The sequence below is a fragment of the Petromyzon marinus genome, chromosome 59, assembly GCF_048934315.1.
Source record: "Petromyzon marinus isolate PM22_M1 ecotype Great Lakes invasive population chromosome 59, UKy_Petmar_22M1.pri1.0, whole genome shotgun sequence".
In the NCBI taxonomy this organism is placed as follows: Eukaryota; Metazoa; Chordata; class Hyperoartia; order Petromyzontiformes; family Petromyzontidae; genus Petromyzon; species Petromyzon marinus.
Genome location: NC_133725.1, coordinates 15,366,247 through 15,375,073, shown reverse-complemented (window position 1 = coordinate 15,375,073; position 8,827 = coordinate 15,366,247). Strand labels below are relative to the sequence as shown.

General features: G+C 52.4%; 1 long non-coding RNA gene across 2 annotated transcripts; it reads left to right on the top strand.

The window, feature by feature from the left end:
* The first annotated feature begins 1,659 nt into the window (after positions 1-1,659).
* On the top strand, positions 1,660-8,598 carry LOC142905892 (uncharacterized). 2 transcript variants are annotated; one of them, XR_012929899.1, is made up of 7 exons: positions 1,660-1,754; positions 2,058-2,319; positions 3,044-3,153; positions 4,409-4,532; positions 5,068-5,163; positions 6,000-6,070; positions 6,504-8,598. It is a non-coding gene; the product is annotated as an uncharacterized LOC142905892 (long non-coding RNA). The 2 variants fall into 2 exon arrangements; XR_012929898.1 differs by lacking the exons at positions 1,660-1,754; positions 2,058-2,319 and having other exon boundaries at positions 2,405-3,153.
* Positions 8,599-8,827: the final 229 nt, after the last annotated feature.

Here is an 8,827-nt window from a genome sequence, read left to right as displayed (position 1 = left end):
AGGATGGATGCCGCCGCGTGCAGGAGTTGGGCGAGGCGGGAGTGAGCCACCTGAAGCGCCCTCTCCGACGGTGGTGAGCCGCCGGGCGGCCGGGCAGTGAGCAGCTCGGCCGTCGTCGCTTCTCCTCCCCCTTCCGGGGCTGCCAACCCCAGTGGTGTTGAGTCGTCCTCCTCTTCCACTGGAGCCCTGGTACGAGTTTTTCTTCGCGTCTCCATTATAGCGATTCATCTTACTATTTGGCTACTTCTGACGCCAGTTGTAGTGGGTGGAACGGAGAGCGAGACTTCTTACCGAAAGAACCAAAGAGTATGAACTTATATGGTTTATTTCATCTATTTTTAGTGGTTTGCTACCATTCCCTTTGCACTCCTATCGTTTTTGTATTGTTTGTTGTGACGTTATGACCCCGTGCCCCCTACTGGCACATCTTTGATCAAAGAGCTTTATAGCTCATTGGATTCCTCCAGCACAGAATCAATACCGATTCTGATGAGACCGGAACGAACACGTTTGAATCGAATCGCGTACTTCGCTTTACTAAAATAGTTGTGGAATCGATTCTTGTGGAATCTGTTCTCGTGAAATCGAATCATCGATATTAATTACAGAGATTCACCATCGATATTAATTACAGACATTAATCAACGACGTCGCTAGGAGTATCGTGGTGCCGCTCTGCAAACCTTCGGGCTACTATCAAAGGTTTGTTCATCAAGCCATCCAGATATATAAACACAGACATAACTTCAACCGAGAAGATGGATACAAATTGAGTAATCATTGGAAGAATGTTATTAACCAGGTAAAACCTTAACTGCTTTATGGTGTTGCCTTAACTTTCTGCATCTCTAATTTCTTAAGCTTCCCACTCCCAGCCCCGCTCTCTTCAGCACTCCCCTCATACCCCCCCTCTCTATCTCTCCTCCCTGATCCTCCCCCCTTCTCTTACCTATATAGTCTCTTGTTTACAGCAGCTCTTTTGCCCACGTCGGCAATTGTTTCTTGCTGTGGTTTGTCCCACCTGATGATGGACGCTTGTGTTGTGCCCGAAACGTCGTGATTTAATTTATTTTATATTTTATGCCTATGTGACTTTACCGAAAGAACCAAAGAGTATAGCCCAAGAGAGTTTGTGTAGGTTGGAGCGGTAGTGTAGCACAGTAGGGGGCACAGGTGGTGCATCGGCCAGTCATCTCAGTCAAGCAACCAATGGCAACCTGGGTCTGTCTGTCTGTGACCTCCTGCTGCCAGCGGGCGTTCGACGCTTCATGTGGCCTTAACCTGCACGTAGCCTGGCACAAGCGCCGTGGTGACATCTCCACCACTTCGTGGCGAATGGCGGTTGTTGTTTATGGTCGTCTCGCGATTAGCACTACGCTGCACTACTAACCCAGCGACCCGAGTTCAATTCCCGCTCACGGCCAACACTGTTGACGATTCCGTTCCTGGGCCTCCCCTTGGTCAACTCAGCCTCAAATGAGTACCTGGTGCGTTGTGTAAACATCGCCACTGGGGAAATTAAGGCGGCCGGATGTGGTGCTGGCCACCTACCCCCCTTCGTGTATCAAAGGTGCTGCTCGTTAACAGCACTTGCACCCGACAGTCCTGTCGAAGGCTACATGGGGGATCTTTGTCTTTGTTTGGTGGTGCAGCTGAGGAGGCGCAATTGCACGGCGAGTACCTCTACCGCAAGGCGCAGGAGGCCAAGAAGGTCCTCGTAGAGGAGAAGGCGCAGCTCAAGAGGGCGCTCGATGGTAACGGGCGGCGAGACGGATCTAGAGATGGGCTCGCGACGACAAGACAGACGAGAGACAGCGAGACAGACTAGAGACGTTGAGACACGCAAGACAGACTAGAGACGGATCTAGAGACAATGAGACACGCAAGACGGACTAAGATGGGACAAGACGGTCTGACAATACAGGCGAGAAGACAACCGCGCGTTGGAAAGCGTTTCCGAATGAATCCATGCGTGCGCATGATTTTTCTTCCTTGTTAATTCTCCCCTGCCCGCCCCCCACCCACTGCCCCCTGTCCCCCTGACGTCGTCACCGAAGAAAACCTGGTGCTGCCTACGGACCTGCGGTGGGAGGCGCTTGAACTCCAGAAGGCCGTGGAGTTCGACCAGGGAGGGGAGGGTGATCTCACATCCCTCACCATCACGTCTCCTCGCATCTCTCTCTTCCTTCCCGCGAGACTCCCGAGGCAGAGGGATAAGCGTCGCGCGTCTCCGCCCGCTAGACACGCCGAGTCGGCGCGCATCCCCGGCTCGCCGTCGGTCCTTCCTGCCAAGCGGTGGCACCGTGTTTTGCCGCGGAGGTTCGCGGTTCGAGAACGGCGGGCCCTCAACCCCCCCCCCCCCACCGGTTTAATGGGTTTAATGCCGCAGTTGCGTTGACCGTAAATACTGCACGGCGATTGCTTCCCAAGTGGACTTTGAAAAATCCCGTGGCGTGAACGTGGAAAAAGAGTCGGCCGTGTGTGTGTGATGGCTGGCGTAAATTTTTGTGGAATGTCAAATGAAGGCCGTGGTCACCACATAACGTGTGCTTCTGGAGCAGTCTTCCTTCTGGAGCGGTCTTCCTTACAATATTAGGAAGCCACTGGAGCTTTGCACTTTTAAATCATCGTCTAGATTGACAAACTCATTTCTTGAGAACTACTTTTTGTGGTTAGTTTGTCACACTTCCGATTACCACGGTTGGCTACGTGCTGTAACAAAGAGGTTTAACATGCACTGACGCACTCATTCACTCACTTATCATTTTACTCAATTTACCCACTCACCTGCCATATCACCCACCCACTCTTGCAATTGGGACTCATCCAGGTCTCATTATTGCTCAGCTCGCTACACAAAATCAACGCGATCACTGCAGAGTGATATTCTCAACCATTCCTGGTCGCTCCTTCCATCCATCCACCCACACACACACCTTCACTCACCTGCACGGTGAAGTATGGCAAATGATAACCTACCCTCTCCGTCCCCCCTGCCCCATCTACCACCTCTTTCTATCCACCCCGCTCCCCGTGTCAGTAGGAGTGAGCAGCCACATGGATGACGAGTACCGCTGAGCCGGCGTGAAGGACCCACACATCATGGCGACGACCTCACGCGACCCCAGCTCCCTCCTCAAGCAGTTCATCAAGGTGCGGGCACGGGGTCACAGGGGCTACAGGGTTTGGGGTCACACGAGGAAAGTGGGTCCTCGTGTATTGCATGTGTACAAGCGCGCAAAGACAGAGGTCCCCCATATAGCCTTAACAGGTTTTTGGGACAGGTGCTGTTTGCGAGGGTGTAGGTGGCTAGCACCACAACTGGCCACCTTTATCTCTCTGGTAATGATGTTTAAACACCGCACTAGGTACTCGTTTGAGGCTGAGTTGATCTAGGGGAGGCCCAGGACCAGTTCAGATAATCGCCACTGGTGTTGGCCATGAACGGAAATAAACCTCGGGTCACTAGGTTTGTGGGGCAGCATGCTAACTGCTAAATTACCGCACACACACACGTGTTCTCTATCGGCTTTAGAATCAGTTCCTTGCACCTCACACGAGTCGTGTCGACCAATCATCGGGCTTGTGCAGTGTGAGACAACTCGCATCCGTTGAGTTAACCAGAAGAAATCTGGTTGTTGATGAAAGGTGGAGGCTGTGTGGGGGGGGGGGGTCGTAAGTGGTGGAGCGTTGGACACTTTGGTTTGGTGCATGCAGCTTTTGTCAACTTCATTCCTCGCGATTCAGTCCGCCTTTTCGCGATGACCGATCCCTTCCATTCATCGAAAATGTATCTACTGTAGCACTACGCACGGTCGGTGGTCACGGAAAGATGTACCATTGGGGGCGCCACTGTGGCGAGATGTTAACTCCCTCACCTGGTATCCAGGAGGTCGCAGGTTCAATCCTGACCCTGATGCCTGCTGTATATTTGGAGTTGCGTGCCTCTTTCCGAGGAGTCGCGTGGATTTCTCTCCAGGTCCTCCGGTTTTTCCCTCCGCATTTAGAATCAACGTCCGTTTAGGAGTATTTGGCTGCTATAAATTTCCACATGGCGATAAGCCACTTAGTTGAGCTATGATTTGTGGCCAGGTCGCTTCTGGAAAAGAGCTGCATAGCTCAGTGGGCCTTACCTGGTAAAATAAAAATAGTAAAGTTTTTCCAATGGTGCATCCCAGTTGTGCCAACACGGGGTTTGGCGACCCCGTATACCGGCACGGCTCGGCTCGGCTTCCGCAATGGAAAAAACAAACAACACAACCCGAGTCGGATACAGTGGGGGGGCGGGGAAGTGGGGGGGGCGAAAGCAGCGTGGCCGGGACGGACGCCGGTGGGAAGAGCGGATTCGGCGTGTGACCGCTTGCTGTCATGTTACCACACCACCACCACCCTCCCACCACCACCGCAGGAGATGAAGCTGATCCTGCCGAACGCTCAGCCGATGAACCACGGAGGCCACAAGCTGCAGGCGCTGGTGTGGGCGTGCTGCGCCAACGCCGTCAACGACTTCATCGTCCTGCATGAGCACCGCGGTATGCCAGGCACGCGCACGCACCGCAGTCGACAAAGCTCCCCCGTGTAGCCTTTAACAGGCTGTCAGGGCAAATGCTGTTTGTCGAGCGACCTACGAAGGCCGGCAGGGCACACGGCGGGGTGGGTGGTGTGGTCATTACCGCATCTGGCCCCTTTTGTCTCCCCACTGTCGATGCTTGGACACACCGGAAATCGAAGTCAGGTCACCGGATTTGTAGTGTAATGAGATAGCCACTCCGCTCCCGCTCCCCGGTGTGATGCATGGTGTGACGTGTGTGATGCGGTGCAACAGACGGGGATGGAGGTGTATTTAGCTGTGCGTACGATGTGCGGTGTGTAGTATGACGCTGCAGACATGGAATTGTGGTGTTTTAACTGTGTATGTGGTGTGATGTGGTATGATGCCGCAGATGGAAGGGCAGTCTGTTTAACTCTCCAGTACAGTCTGTGTGACACCTGTGGTGTGTCTAACTTTCCGGCATGCTGTTCATGTGACACGTGGTACGATGCCACGGTGTACTTGACACTCTCGAGCGTGGTGATGCGGCACGACATCCGGACGTGGACATGATGTCCGAGGCATTCCCACACCTCGTGATGCACAACTTCACGTCGCGACTCGGAAAGAGGGTGCGTGCGGGCACCGTGCCAGTCTCACCCACATCTTCCTCCCCCATCCCCAAAGCACAAAGATCCCTCGTATAGGCTATAACCCTTTCTCATTTCCATGATGTACATATACGTCGTCGAAACGGAACCGTAAGAAAAACTCAAGTACGTCTTCTGACCTGAAGACATACCTTTTGCTCCCATAAGACTATGCGGGAGGGCGTGTGGCACAGTTATGTTCCATAGAGTGCCGGTCGTGTCACTACGGTTCTCTGCGGTGAGGGCAACGCCTTTTAAAAACAGCAGCGCTACGCCTCTATAAATAAAATTAACGCCGAGCCGCTCGCGCGTACCGAGATTCAGCGGTGAACGTGACACCTACCACCCAGCAACTTGCAGATGTCTCGGAATGGGAAAGAGTGAGCAGACTTTTGGGCCAGGTGCTGTGTGTCCGCCTGTATATTCGGAGTTTGCATGTTCTCCTCCTGGTCACTTTGATTTTTCTCCGGGTCCTCCGGGTTTTTCCCTACACATTTAGAAACTTGAATTTCGAGTATTTTGCTGCTATACATTTTTATGTGAAAAAGAGCTACATAGCTCAGTGGTAAAATAAAAATAGTTTCGTTTTACTTTAGTTTTCGAGCAACAGCACAGAGTTTTTATTTAACGCCATCTCTGAAGCTGAAGGCGCGTAATGTTGTTCATTTGCTAATGCATCCGCAGTTTTAAACAGGGTGGCCGCTGGCCTCTAACTGGCAAACGTCTGCGAGGACACGTAATGAGAGTCCAGCGCCGTCCGTGTGACTTGCCGCGACCCCTCCCGTGACTTCTGTGCCCCCCTTCCCCCCTCCCAACAGGCACAACGTCTACAAGCGCGACGGCAAGGACATCGAGTTGAAGGAGGTGGGACCGTGATTCGAGATGGAGCGTAAGTCTGCCTGACACATTGTTACTCGTCTCCACTTTACACCCCTGCAGAGGCGGTGGAAATTCCACATTCCTTGTGGACTTCCCTACGAAGTAGTTGTAAATTTTATCGACCCCTGAGAGGATGATGGGCTGAATGTAAGAGTCTAGCCTCGGGCTAGGTGGCCCGCGGGTGACTTGTAGAGCGGATCGGAACTTGAGTCGGTGGGGTCGCTGCTCTGGTCGCATTCGCTGTACCGTGACCCGACTCGCATTCCCCCACCCCGGATGCGATGTGTAAATTCAAAGATGATCGGACGTAATGCTGGCCACCCACACCCACCCCTTGGTGTGCCGTGCTGGCTTTCCTACATGCTAACACACGAACAGCGCTTTTCCCACGCCGTCTGTTAAAGGCTGCATGGGGGGGATCTTTGCTTTTGTGTGTCGCGCAGTCTATGAGATTAAACTGGGCACGCTGGACAACGCGGCCACCGCCGAGGTGGAGTGGCCTTGGCGACCGTACATGAACACGGCGAAGAAGAGGAAGTTCCTGAGCGTGGAGTGAGGGAGGGGAGCGACTTCCCCCCCCCCCCATGGGCCTGGGGGGAGGGGCATTGGGGGGGGGGGTTTGTCCCTGGAAAGCCGGAGTTGGAGTCGAACCTCGCGGCGCTCTCCGCCGAGGCTCGAGACGTTGAGGAGAGGTCGCCGCGTGGATAGGGCAGTGCGTGAATCGCTGTTCCAACCGTCGTCACACACGTGCATCATACGCGTCACACACACATTGCGGATGTACATTTATCAAACACAAACATGCACATCGTCGCATGCGTCGCACACAGAAGCACACAATTGCACAAAAAGACAAAGGTACTCCGTATCGCCGTTAACAGATTGCTGGGGCAAGTGCTGTTAACGGGTAGCACCTATGATGGCCGGCATGGCACAGAAGTGGTTGTGTGGCCAGCCCCACGTCTGGCTGCCTTTGTCCTCCCCAGTTTTGCGATGTTATACACACCCCACACCACGTACTCAGATGGCTGAGTTCGTAGTGCGCTAACTGCTGCACCACCGCTCCCCAAACGGTGTACATACACGCGTACACAAAACGAAACATTAACATTTATTTAAGTAACAAAAAAGAAAATACCAAGTCAGGCAGATGGAGAAAGTGGCGTGTCGCCGTGCACAGCACCGCTCTCGTAGCTACTCACCTAGGGTGGGAGCTCTTGGCTTCAATGCCACCCGGGATGTTTAGATGTGAAAACCTGCCATAAATAATATTTTTGGGAAGTCACAAGCGCCTTAAGTTGCATCTCATCTCGACCATTTTAATGGGCACCCCCCCCCTGTAGCTGTCCCCCTGTGGCACAAAATAAACTAACAAAACTAATCTCTTTTTATTTTACCAGGTAAGGCCCACTCAGCTGTATAGCTCTCTTTCAGGAACGACCGGGCCACAAATGAAAGCGCTATAAAGTGGCTTGTCACGCAGAAATATATAGCAGCCAAATACTTTTAAACGCATGTTTCTAAATGTGGAGGGAAAAACCGAAGGACCCAGAGAAAAATCCACGCGGTCACGGGGAGAACATGCAAACTCCAGATATACAGGCGTCGGGATTTAACCCACGACCTCTATACCAGGCGAGGCCCCAAGGTGAATCAGCACTTGGCCTGCGAGCGGGTATTATTAGTCTGTCAGTAGGGGGTAATGATTCCGGATTTCAGTCTCAATTGAAACTGAAATCTGGAACACTTTTGTCATATTTTGCTCGTATAAGTGTGTTCATAAAATACAAGTTTGGTCATTGAGAGAGTTATAAATGTCCTATACGCATTTCATGTTTATTGTGTTTTTTGTATTTAATGTATGAAGAAAATACAATTTTGTATATGCTACAGTATGTTTCACACATTATTCAGTGACACTGCATATGACGGGCAATGTTTGGGGCAATCGGCCTTCAACATGGAAAATACATAGAGGCCACATGACCCGTGGCCACCGCCACTTCAACCGTGGCCCCACCACTTCAACCGTGGCCCCATTGGCACGTTGATGTGTGGCTCTGCCTTCACCTGTGGTGAGAAAGACCAGAAAAATTACAGGAGGCCGACTCCATATGAGTCCGTCACGCTCTGGATCTCGCTAATGGGACGTCGGATGAAAATAAAACATGGAAGCGACAAGTTTCTTCTCTGGCGAGGACATTCCCACAAGATTGCCACCTTTCCCAATTAATGGAATTTGCCCCAACATCACCCTGATCCAAACCAGCGGGAGCTGAAATCTTCCAGAAGGTTCAGGATTTATTGGTACAATCGTTCGGATGTTGGTGTCCGCATGGACTTGCATTTAAAACCCCCGGTCCGCTTGACGTCTTTTAAACAATACCTGTGGTCGGGTCCGCTCCCCCACCTTTCTATCCCCTGCTTTTTTTTTATAACCGGTGTAGTATATGTTGACGGTGTGTGCGTGTATCACAACGCGATGTAACCGGGCCCTCGAATTGCCTCAAGAAATGAATAAACAACACCTGTCGCTTTGCTGTTGTGATGTCACCACGAGGCGCCGAATGACGGTGGGACGGCGTCGTCGCACTCGTCGAGTGGACAAGGGCTCCGTGAAATGACGGTGCGGATTGCGCCAAGCGTATAGAGGTCGCCGATTGCACGCCGCTGTGGCTCAAACACTCGTGGGTCCACCTCAAAGTTCCTGTGCCCATTTGAACCTCATTGCCTGCGATGATGCTGCTGCTGCCATGGAAGAACACAC